Raw genomic sequence first — 13,031 nt, 5'->3', positions numbered from 1 at the left:
TCTTCAGTGAGCCACTGTTCCTCTTATTTCAATTTCTTGTTTCGCTTCAAACTGCTATGTTTGTACACTGCCATGATGTTTTTATTCATGCTCTCAATTTGTTATTTATGCGTTGATTTCCACCATTTGTTATCTGTATCACGATTCCACTCTTGTACAATCTGTTGCTGGTATACACATACACACATTGTTCATTTTGCCACTGTTTTTGGCCTCGCACCCTTGTACACACTTTGTCATAGTGTTCTTGATAGTTCATCACTGTTCTTGATTCTGCATCATATTCTTGTCTCTGTTTTCTGTGTCTTTTTCTAGATTCTTGCCCTCAATCCTTGTTTCCGTAGCCTTAGGTTTGGGGCTTGTTTTAGAACTTACAAACTTTTGGAAAAATTGAAACAAATTCCCCTTAGATCTTCAAAAACCCTTGCCCCAGCACTCGTTTAGGTTTTCCCGAGGTCCTTTAAACCCTAACAAACCACCTCCTTTTACAATCCAATACTTTCCCCTTAAGCTGACGTTATGGGTATGTGGAGGTGGAAGGTAAACATCCCACTTAAGCTAGAATATTTCAGGCAAGAATTCACCATCTCTGCCGATGTTCACCTTAGGTTGGCTGGGGAGGAGGACTCCATCATGCCCAAAGACGACTCTATGCCTTTTCCAGTTGTAGCCTGCGTAGAGTGCGGACTTAGGCTCCCTCTCGATATTCTTTTCCGAGAAGTCCTTCACTATTATAAACTCAACCCAATGCAATTAGCCATTAACTCTTACCGAGTCATCAACGGTATTATTGCCTTAGCTAGCCGAGAAAATGCTAGGATAACTCTAGCCGACATCCAGTACTGTTACACCATGTGTGGCCTTAAGTCAGAAAAATGCTACATTTACTACCTTAAGCCGAGGTCGATGGAATACAAACTCATCGCCGACCTGCTTGATTCCAACAAGGGCGCCGGGGATAATTATTTCATCGTCTCGGGCAACTGGGAGTTTCTTCCAGATGACGACTTTCACCTTTACCCTTTAAGCCGTACACTGTTCAGAGAGGGAGATGGTAAGAGCCAAGTGTTTACTTTTACTTGCTTCTCAAGTCTTTAATACTTTGTTCTTTCTAAATATTCTGATGTCTGTATGTTTTATTTTGTAGTTCTTCCTCAGCCTCCAAAGGACTTCCACAAAAACTTCTATCCCAGCAAGGATTTTAAGAAGCTACTCAACTTGCCTATCAACCAACGCAAGGCTCCTCTGCTCCTGAATTATATCCCGACCTACAAATCCATCTTGCCCGACGTCCTGAAGAAGAACAAGTCTCCTCCTTCCGCTACAACTCCTCCTACAACTTCATCACCTCGGCCAGATCAGGGATCAGCCTCTAATCTAGCAGAACAGCCATCCTCCACAACTAATCTCACATTTTCAACGCAAACGCTGATGTCGAACTATAGCCATTGTCGAGATGGGTCGTAAGAAGGCGGTTGCAGACGACCTTCTAGCTGACATCCTCAACACTGTCTCCGTACAACCTTCATTATCCCAATCTCAGCCAAAGCCAAAACAAAAAAGACTAAAGAAAGCCCAAGCTAAGGCAACGGTAACTCAGATTGATTCTGAGGATACCTTGCCAATATCCAAGATAGCCAAGGCAGAAAAAAGTGCCTCCGCCGTCGAAAAGAGGCCTATCGAGGCTGCTCTCTCTGAATTAACCTGGTCAAAGAAGCCGAGGTCAGAGTCTGCGACAACCTCAAGGTCCATGAAATCAGATGCCCCTTGGGCTCCCCCAATCACCATTGAGGACAAGCCAGTCAGAGTCGGCGATAGTGCGACCGACATTGAAGTCGACGTTGCCTTCTCTACTGCCTTGCTCCTTCTTGGGGACCTCGAGCGTAACACCAAGGTCAGTAAATACGAAAACTTCGCTCTAATGTTGCAGCATTCCGTCCAAGTAAGCCCCTAACACTTGGTACTTTTTCATTCTCTATTTTTCCATACTTAGAGAACTTTACTAACTTTTGTTTTGCCCATTTCTTCTAGGCGATCCAGCATGCCCACTCCTTCGCGATGCAAGCTTTTGGCATGAAGAAGGAGTTAGTCAACAAGACCAAGGAGGCTGCTAGTTTGCTAAAGACAATCAACAAAGCCGAGGCCAAGATAAAAACACTGATGGATCAGGCTAAAGCAGCAAAACAAGCCCAAGATGAGGCCAATGAGAGGGCAGGAGCTGCTGAGGCCATTGCTAAGGTCCTTGAGGCCGAGAAAAAAGAGGCCGAAGTGAAGACCGCCGAAGCCCAAGCCGAGCTCATTACTGCCTTGGCCCCAAAGGAGGCCGCGATCAAGGCGGCAGACGAAAAGGCGTACGCCGAAGGGGCAGTCGATGTCCGCGAGGACTATAAGAAGCAGGTCAAGAAGGCATGCAACAAGGGTTACTCCCTTGGCTGGATAGCTGCTTTGAAAGAATTGGCTATCCCCGAGGACTCTCCGCTTAAAGATGAAAGCTGCCTCGTCCTGCCATTTCTCCTTACTCCAACCCAATCCGAGGATGAGGCTGAGTCCGAAGAGAAAACTAAAGCCGAGAATATGGAAGAAGCTGCTGGGGTCAAGTCCCCAACTCTGACTTGACTTAGAATGAGGAAGATGAAGTCTCAAAGGGTGCCTCCTCCCAAAAGACAACCTCCGAGGTTCCAATCATCAAGATGAGCATCGATCAAACTCTACAAGAGATCGACGCCAAGCTCGAGGCTGAGAAGGCGCCGAGAAGGCTGCCAAGAAGTCTTCCCAGCTGTCTTTTGGGACCGAGACCCAGCCTGCCGAGTAGTCTTGTTATAATCTTTTTCTTTGTTTCTTGTACCTTGTACTTTTTTCTCACTTTTGAAACAATGTTAGCTTTAATTTGGCCGACGTGCCACTTTTGTAATCTGAACAATTATCCTTCAATGTCAGGCCGAAATACCTTCTTTCCTTATCTGAATGCAAGTCTTCTTTTTTGACTAAGTCTTTGAATGCTTGTCTTTTTTTTACTGTACTGTATGATTCCATAGTTAAAATATTCTGCATGTCTTCAAAGTACACCTTAACTGTGCAATTTCCTCGGGGTACAATACTTTGGGTATAACTGTTGACTGTTTATCTCGGCCATGGCTTAATACTTGAAAAAATTTGTAAAAATATTAAATGTTTATCAAGACTTCTGTCTTCCACTATTTTCTAAGTCTTGTTAATATGGTAATCTCGGCAAGTACGTAGATACTTCTTTCAACATAATCTTAGCTTAACTTCAACTTGTAAATTTTTCTTAAAATTTCAACAAGTGTTAAACCAACCTTAGCTTATAGATTCCAACTCCCAAGCACCATTCTCCAGCCCTCTGCCCTCTAATGTGAACTTAAGTTTCACTTGGGTTCCCATTTAAGCATGTGGCTTCGACCTTGGCACCGAGGTTAGATTCAAACAAGGACTGGCCGAGGTTACCAACCTTGGTCTCTTTGTTAATCTAGCTGACATGTACTTCGTTTCAATCTGTGTCTGAGTCTGCCGATATGGCAGGTCTAGGTTAATTCAACTTAGTTCAACTCTATTATATGCAAGTATAATTTAACTCTGCCATATAATAAGTCCAAGTTATTCGTCATGTTTCAATCAGAAACATCACCAACTTAGTTCAACTCTATTATATGCAAGTATAATTCAACTCTGCCATATAATAAGTCTAAGTTATTCGTCATGTTTCAATCAGAAACATCGCAAACTTTGTTCAACTCTATTATATGCAAGTATAATTCAACTCTGCCAGATAATAAGTCTAAGTTATTCGTCATGTTTCAATTAGAAACATCGCCAAGTGACTGGTCTGTCATACTACGCAAGTTTAAAAATCAAGCTAAGACTTTATTATTACTTCGCCTAATAAAAAGAAACTTAAAAACAAGAAATCTAATGATAGAAAAACTTCAGATTGCAAGTATTCCAGGGTCTTGGCAACTCTTTGCCTTCACTGTCTTCAAGCCGATATGCCCCATTACCCAGGATCGAGATGATTCTATAAGGTCCCTCTTAGTTTCGGCCAAGCTTGCCCTTTTTGGGATCCTTGTTGTTGCCGACGACCTTTCTTAGGACGAGGTCCCCAACTTGGAACTCTCGTGGGTTAACCTTCTTATTATAAGCCCTGGCAAGCTGCTGCTGGTATGCCCCCAACTGAATTGCTGCTTTCTCCCTTCTTTCTTCTAGCAGATCCAGATCTCGGGCCAAGAATGCCTCATTGGTCCCATTTTCTACTCTTTGGGTTCTGATCCCTAGGATGCCGACCTCTAGTGGAATAATTGCTTCTATGCCATAAGCCATGGCAAATGGAGACTCCCCAGTTGATCTTCTCGGTATAGTTTGATATGCCCAGAGTACACTGGGCAACTTATCCACCCACTTTCCGTTTGCTACTTCCAGCCTCTTTTTGATCCCATCCAAGATAACTTTGTTGGATGCTTCTGCTTGTCCATTGCTTTGAGGAAAACTTGGAGTAGAATAGTAATTCTTGATTTTGTACTTTGCACAGAAGCTCTTGATTAGCTTACTGTCAAATTGCGTTCCATTGTCTGCTATTATTGCTCTTGAAATCCCAAACCTGGTGATGATATTCTTCTATATGAAGTTCTTTACATCAATGTCCCGAATCTTTGCAAGGGTTCAGCTTCAACCCACTTGGTGAAGTAATCTGTTGCCACTAGTAGGAACTTCCTTTGTCCAGTCGCTTGAGGCAGTTGTCCAACAAGGTCTATGCCTCATTGGGCAAATGGCCAATGGCTGGACACTGGGTTCAGATCTACTGCTGTTTGGTATATCAAATGTCCAAACCTTTGACACTTCTCACATTTTCTAACATAGGCTTCAGCATCTTTCTGCATATAGGGCCACCAGTACCCTTAAGTAATGGCCCTATGAGTAAGTGATCTGCCCCCAGTGTGGCTTCCACATACTCCTTCATGTATTTCATACAAGAAGTCTTCAACTTGTGAATGATGCACATACCTCAAAAGGGGTCTAGTAAAAGATCTTCTATAGAGATGCCTTTCTACTGTCAGACTGAATCTTGCCGACTTCAGTCTGATCTTATGTGCTTCTTTATGATCATCCGGTAGTTTTTCCTCTTTAAGGAATACTATTACTGCATCCATCCAGGTTGGTCCCATATCCGCACACATTGCTTCATGCTCTGTGTTCAGTGGTTCTACACTTGGACCTGACAAGTATTCAATCATTATTGTCCTTGCCTCTCCTGGTTTTATTACACTAGCCAGGTTGGCCAAGGCATCGGCATGGCTGTTGTTATCTTGGCCGACTTGCTGTAGTCGGTAATTTTGGAACAATGTCATCAGTTTGCCCACCTCCTTTACATAGGCCACCATCTTTTCATCTCGAGTAGCGTATTCGCCTGTTGCCTAGTTGATAATAAGTTGGAAGTCATAGAAAACCATCACCTTGTCGGCTTCTATTGCTGTTGCCAACTTCAACCTTATGATCAGGGCTTCATACTATGCCTCGTTGTTTGAGGCCTTAAACCCCAAATGAATGGATTGTTCAAGCATCTGTCCATCCGGTGATACTAGCACTACTCATGCCTCTGTTTCTTGTCGGTTTGAACTTCCGTCAACAAACAGGCGGAAGGAGTCACCGACGTAAATACTGCAGGCCTGAGTTTCTCCTCTTTCTTTTGTTTGGCTATGCCCGACTGGGTTTCTCCTTGTTCTCCTGGAGCTTGGCTCAACGGAGCCCGATGTATGATGACGCCTAGTGTGAACTCGGCTACGAAGTCGGCCAAAACTTGGCCTTTGGTTGCTGTTCTGGGTTTGAATTCCAGATCATATTGGCCCAACACCACTGCCTATCTAGTTATTCTGCCTGTTAGATCTCCCTACTGCAATAGGGATTTCAAGGGATGCTCAATTAACACCACAATTTTGTGGGCTTGAAAGTAATGATTTAACTTCTTGGAAGCCATTACTAAAGCCAGTGTTAGCTTCTCCAAGGGTAGGTATCTGGTCTCTGCATCAGCTAGGGTTTTACTCACGTAGTAAACTGCCATTTGCTCTCAATTTTCTTCTCTGATTACCACTGCACTCACTGCATGCTCTGAAACTGCCAAGTATAAGAACAACTCCTCTTCAGGTACTGGATTTAAGAGAACTGGAGCTGTGGTCAAATACTTCTTCAAGTTGGCTAAGGCGACTTCGCACTCTTCTGTCCATAAGAAGTCTGTGGCTTTCTTCACTAAGCTGAAGAAAGGTTTACATTTGTCAGAACTTCTGCTGATGAATCTATTTAGGGCTACAGCCCTTCCAGTCAGCATCTGCACTTGTTTTACCGATGTTGGGCTCTTCAATTCTAAGATGGTCTTGATCTGATCCGGGCTAGCCTTAATGCCCCTTCTGGTAACCAAATATCCTAAGAACTTACCAGACCCAACTCCAAATGCGCACTTCGATGCATTGAGTCGGAGCCGATATGTTCTAAGGATGTCAAAAACTACCTTTAACTCTTCCAGATGATCCTCAAGTTCCTTGGTCTTCACGACCATGTCATCTATGTATACCTCCACTATTCTGCCTATTAAATGCCTGAACATCTTGGTCACCAATCTCTGGTAAGTTGCTACTGCATTTTTCAACCCAAAAGGCATCACTCTGTAGCAATACAGCCCTTTCGAGGTGATAAATGTAGTCTTCTTCTCATCTGAAGGGTATATAGCTATCTGATGGTACCCACTGTATGCATTTAGGAAGCTCATCCTTCCATGTCTTGAAGTGGCATCCACCAATTGGTCGATCTTGGGTAGTGGGAAACTATCTTTGGCACAAGCCTTGTTCAAGCTGGTGAAGTCCACACAGACTCTCTACTTCCCCTTCTTTTTCTTCACAACCACCGTATTTGATAACCATGTAACCACCGTATTTGATAACCATGTCGGGTAATTTACCTCTCGAATGGCCCTGGCCTCCAGAAGTTTATCCACTTTCTCTTCTACAGCCTTGACATGCATCAACGTCGGCCTTCTTGCTCGCTGGATGACAGGTTTAGCTGACCTGTCCACATTCAATCTATGGCAAGTGACCTCGGGGTCAATGCCAGGCATCTCGTACGACGTCTAGGCAAGCACCTCAATGTTTTCTCTCAAGAACGCCTTTAGCTCTTTTTCCTTTTCCTCTTCCTCGTCCAAGCCCGAGCCAAGAAGGAAGAAGTACTCTTCATCCCCTTGCTAGACAAGGATTTTCTTCAGGACTTCCTCACTCTTCTCGGCTGGCTCTTTGCCAACATCATCTAGGACTTCCATGTCCTCATCTTCAATCTCTGCGGCTTCTGCTTCTCGTATGTTGCAGGTGGATTTCATTGCTGCCATGGAGCAATTCTTTGCCTAGACTTGATCCCCTCTGACCTCCTCAATTCCATGCTTTGTTGGGAATCACAACAGTTGGTGCAATGTTGAGGGAACAGCCCCATTGCGTGCAGCCATGGCCTTCCCAAGATAGCATTATAAGGGGAGGGAGTGTTAATTACTGTGAACTCAGTTTTTATCTTCTTGGTGCCAGCCTGTACCTCAAAACTAACTGCTACCAGGGGCCATGTCGGCGTTCCATTGAACTCGACCATTGGACCATTGGATTGTTCCAGATCATCTTGGTGAAGGCCAAGCTCTTTGTAACACCTGACATACATGATGTCACAAGAGCTGCCCTGGTCAATTAAGATGTGCTTCACTTGGCATTCTCTAATCTGGAGGGATATTACAAAGGCATCGTTGTATGGATGTTGCACCATCTCTAGGTCGTCTTCAGTAAAAGACACCACTGGTGTAGACACCCCATTTTTGACCGACCTTAAGACTCAGACGTCACCAATTGAGCGCTTGGTGATGTTGCATATCGCGCTCGTTCAGAAGTCTCAGAGTCGCGGCCATGAGCCCTACCTCCGGATTTCCGAACCCTCTTCTGTGTCTTGCCTCGGTTTGCGAACCAGGCTCGGTTTTCTCTGTTTCTTTTCCTGAGGGGAGGGAGAGGTCCCGTGGACCATCTCTCAGTGGCCGTGGGCTACGTTTTATGGTCGTAGGCCATTTTACCCATTTCGGAGCCCGGTTTCCGATTTTTCAGAATCGTTGGCCGTGTGCCTCGATTCGGGACCGCTTAACCATCTCCGTTTGCTCTAAATTTTGGCATACATCTTATTTTCTCCCTTTCAAGGGACACTGGGGTCTGAGAAACCCACTTCGTGGCCGAACGCCACTTTCGGTGCTTGGCAGCCCATTTTCGGGACCCCGAACTGCGTGTTTTGGCCCCCGAGCATTCGTTTTGCATCGGTTTTCGTTCATTTTTGGCAGGTGCCTCTGTTTCATCACCAGGAAGGTCACTGGAGGGTGGGAGGCCAGCAATTATCTTGGCAACCAGTTATATTCCATTTTCGCCCTCTGACACCCGTTTTTCGCACTTCCGAGCCAATGTTGAACACCTTGGGGCCACTTTCTTCAACCCCAAACTACATATTTGTGTTGTACACACATGGGAGGACCCTAAAAGTTGGTAGCAGGCCAGAAACTCCAATTGAACCTTTTGAACCCCTCCTAAAAGTGGCTTGTTCTCTCTCCTGTTTTAGAGTTTCCAAATTCGAACCACAGGGTTGTGAAGAGGAGACCTAGGAGGCCACCTTTTTGTGGTGGCCGGCCACTAAAGCAAGTTGACCTTTTTGACCCCTAGCCGGCCGGCTAGGGGAGGTGGCCGGCCGGCCACCTGCAAGTCCAAAAGGTGGCCGGCCATTTTCCTTGTGCTTGGTACTTTACAGCTGTATAGCTGTATCCCCCAGAAAATATCTCAATCCGGGGGATATTTTTTGGGGGAAAACTTGTCTTCTTTTCCCCCACCTTTGCCCCTCCTTTTCTCCCTCTTTTTTGTCCATATAACCAGGAGGCAACATTGGTCTTGGGGGGTTAGAAAAAATTGTTTCAAGCATAGGCATCCAAATCTCCCTCTAGCTCTCTCATTTTCCTCAAAAACTCCTAAGTTCCACGCCATTTTCTTCATCATCTTCAAGCTCCACCACCACCACTCCATTTCCAGCAGCAAGGAGGTGTTCTCCAAGGCCTAAGGGTGCTGCAAAATCAAGCCAAGAAGCATCCAAGACTTGTCTTCAAAGGTAAGTCCTATTTCCCCTCTTTTGAGCTTAATTTTGCAACATTTCTTAGCCATACATGCTTATTGTTTTGAGCTCCGGCCCTAACTGAAAGTGGCCTTCTTTTGAGATCTTTTTCACTTTTTCTTAAGGGCTCAACCCTGTTTGAGCCCCCCATCTTGCACTTGCTTCAATATCTTCCTTGAATGCTATTTTCTTGCATGCTTTGGAAGCCTATTATGCTTCGGTTTTTGGTCATTTTATAGAACTAAAAATAGTCTTATTTTGGCCCATTATTCATGTTTCATTAAGGGTATTTGTCTGTTTGATGAATATTTTGTATACTTTGTGTTATAGCCACTTTTGAGCCTCATTTTGCATTGCATTTCTAGCATGTTTGTATACTGTTTTGGTCATTTTACAGTTCTGTAAATATGCATATTTTTGGTCCCTCTTCAATGTTTTAGAAGGGAATTTTTCAGTTTGGGCTTTGCATATACCACTTGCCTCTTTGGCCACCCTTTGGCCCTTTTTCTTGCATAAGAGCTTAGCCATATCTATGTTTGTTTTTAGGGTTTTTACAGTTCTATAAAGTGGCTTATTTCTGGCCCCTCTTCAATGTTGTTGAAGGGCCCTAACCTATTTGGAGTTAGCAGCTGTGAGTTGCTTCTTTACCTCATGTTTAGGGCCATTTTTGCATGCCATTGTTGCCCTATCTGTATTTGCTGATTGGCCATGCTTTGAACTAAAAAATGCTTATTTTGGGGCTGTCTTGCTTCTGTCTTTTCATTCCATGTACCAATTATGCATGCTTTGTATAGCTGTAGTTCATTCTATGTGCCTAATTTTGCATTTCGGGAAAGATTCCATGCATCGGGTGTGTTTTCGCCTCATTTCGGGGCTGTTTCCCCCCACATTTCAGTGCTGAAATTCCATTAGCATGTTTGCATATCATTTCAGCCATATTGCATTGCGTATGCCATTGCCTCGGTTTGCGTGCCCGTGTGCACGCATTTCGAGGCACTTCATTTTCATCCATCGGCCTCTTGTGTGAGTGTGGCTAAGGCTATCTCATGTTAGTATAAGTCCATGTTGCATTCTATATGCCATTTCAGCCATATTGCATTGCGTATGCCATTGTCTCGGTTTGCGTGCCCGTGTGCACGCGTTTCGAGGCACTTCATTTTCATCCATCGGCCTCTTGTGTGAGTGTGGCTGAGGCTCTCTCATGTTAGTATAAGTCCATTTTGCATTTTATATGCCATTTTAGCCATATAGCATTGCGTATGCCATCGCCTCGGTTTGCGTGCTCGTGTGCACGCATTTCGAGGCATCTCATTTTCATAGTATAGTGCATACTAGGTTGTACCTTAGATCGCATTCATGCATTTCCTCGGTTTGCGTGCTCGTGTGCACGCATTTCGAGGCGTCTCATTTTCATAGCATTGTGTATGTTAGGATTGTATCTTAGTTGCATTTCATGCATGTCATGCATATTGCATAGTGTTCGGGATAGGAGTTAGCCCAGGCGCGGGAAACGAGGTACATTCCGTACTCCGAGTGACGGAATGTGTCTCAATTCCCCAGTCACCGACACTCCGGATTATCCATGATGGAGTTAGGTTTTAGATGTGTCTTCATGTGCATTCATCCTATATTGAATTGTGCATTTCGACTCCTCGGCCATCATGCCTCGGTATGCGTGATTGGTGGCACGAGGATCGAGGCATGCATATATCTGTGAAAATACATTGCTATGCCCCTTTCCTGCTCTCTGTTGCAGCAAAATGAAGAATCAGCAACTTTTCGGAGATTGGCACGCTTTCCAAGAATAACTGCTAAACAGAGGCTAATTGGGGCATCCCGGTGAATTTCCGCGCAAGACAACCCGGACATGCATCATCCATCAGAAGCAAGGCAGTCCCTGGCTTGCATGCCAGTTTTATTTATTTTCTTAATTAATTTGATTAATTAATTAGGAATTTGTATATTATTTGGACTGTATTATTTGGACTGTAATATTCTTTCATTCGGGACTGTATATTTATTCGGACCCCCTGCGTGAGGGCACAACTGTAATAAGTGTGCGTGTGTGTGTTGTATGTCTTCTAACCCCACGTCTTTCTCCCTTTTATTTATCCGCTTATGATGGTTAGATTAGGGCATATTTCAATTAGCATACAGTATGATAGCATGTTTGCATTCATTCATCTGTTTTGCATGCACCGGGCTCGGCACACCATACTAACTGCATCGTACTTTCAATTCCAAATTGAATACATGTTAGCTGTAGCATTCCATATGCCATGTTTAGAATAGCCGAGCCTGCTATAGTTGCACTTTTGCATGTGTTGCATTAGGCATTTCTGTATACTTAGGATCATGCATGATTTCTAATGTAGTTTCTATTTTGACTTGGAGTACTCGGTGAGTTTTATGCTTTAGCATCCTTGCATGTGTGTGAGTGACTGCCATGAATAGCATGCTTACCATGAGGCTAATTGCTTATGTGATATAACTGCCTGAATGCCTGTGGGTGAAGGTTGGGTTACTTGGATTGGAATAAATCATCAACTGTTTGTTTTAAGCCCACCAGATAGTGGCAAAACCATCTTTACTAAGTCCACCCGAGGGTGGCAAAATATACATTTTAAGCCTACTTGCGAGTAGCAAACCATCTTTCAAAAACAAACATGAAATGTTTTGTTCCAATTCCGGCGACCCAGTCTATACTTATATGCTGCGCGCATCACATAGTAATCTAGGCTAATAACCGGAATAAGGACACACAAAGTTTTCAAAAATAGATATCATGGTTAGTAGAGGCCGATCTTTGATCGGGCGAGCGAGGGTGCTCACGAAGTGACCTTCCCCAATCGTACCCAAGTTCCCGAGCCGAGGCAACTTTGGTGATGACGGACACGTGGCCTTAGGCAACGAGTCAGGGTTTCCTAAATTTCCCATTAAAAAACATTTAGGCGGCGACTCTGTATCTGGCAAAGCAGTCCATGTTTGGCACTTCTTTCAAAAATCTGTTTTTCTCAAAACGATTCGCCGGATTTGGACTCTTTGGTTCAGACTTAGAACCGTGACTACAAATCGAGTCCGAGCTGTAGCGAGGCCCCCCGCGGGCTTGTTACAACTGGTCCCTAGCACTTGTCTGCCCTAGGTCTTTTTTTCTGTCGGACTTGGCACACATGCTATAAGTGTTTTACCTTCTGAGTCTCCCCATATATTTCGTTCTCATTGACCTTCGGGTGAATCACATTGATTACCCGAGGTCTGCCTGCCTGCGGTTGTGGTGCTAGAGGAGGCGGTGTTGCCGGTGCCTAAGGCAGTCTTGCTTGCTCTTCCTTTGTCCTGGTCTCGTTTATAAGGTCCCTTAGATGACCTTGCCTTACCAGGTCTTCCAGATGTACCTTCAAGGCTCTGCACCCCTGAGTCAGATGCCCATCTTCATTATGGTAAGCACAGTGCTTGCCAAGGCTTCTTCCCATCAATTCACTAGGGAGCTTCACAGGCTTCTTTCCAAGACTTTGTAAACCAAAATTCGGAACACAATTGTGACTGCATGGGCAGCCCTTAGTCTTGTCTCTGGCTTATTGTATCTGCCATTACCTTGGCCTTGCTTCGGCGAGCTGTTTCTCTTCTCTTGTTTTGATACCTTTGTCCTCAACGTATCCTCCTCGACTCTGGCATACTTCTCTATTCTGGCCATTAATTCCTCCATACTTTTTGGCAGTGTTTTTGCCAATGATTTTCGAATCAAACAATCATCTTTTAGGCCGGTCTTAAAAGACACGACTGCCACCTTTTGGTTGCATCCTGGTATCCGGTTGAATACCTCATAATACCTCTTGGAATAGGCCCTAAGGCTTTCATCCTCACTG

The sequence above is a fragment of the Camellia sinensis genome, unplaced genomic scaffold (assembly GCF_055761805.1).
Source record: "Camellia sinensis isolate YWXY unplaced genomic scaffold, ASM5576180v1 Unanchor1, whole genome shotgun sequence".
In the NCBI taxonomy this organism is placed as follows: Eukaryota; Viridiplantae; Streptophyta; class Magnoliopsida; order Ericales; family Theaceae; genus Camellia; species Camellia sinensis.
Note: the sequence above shows the minus strand (reverse complement) of the source record.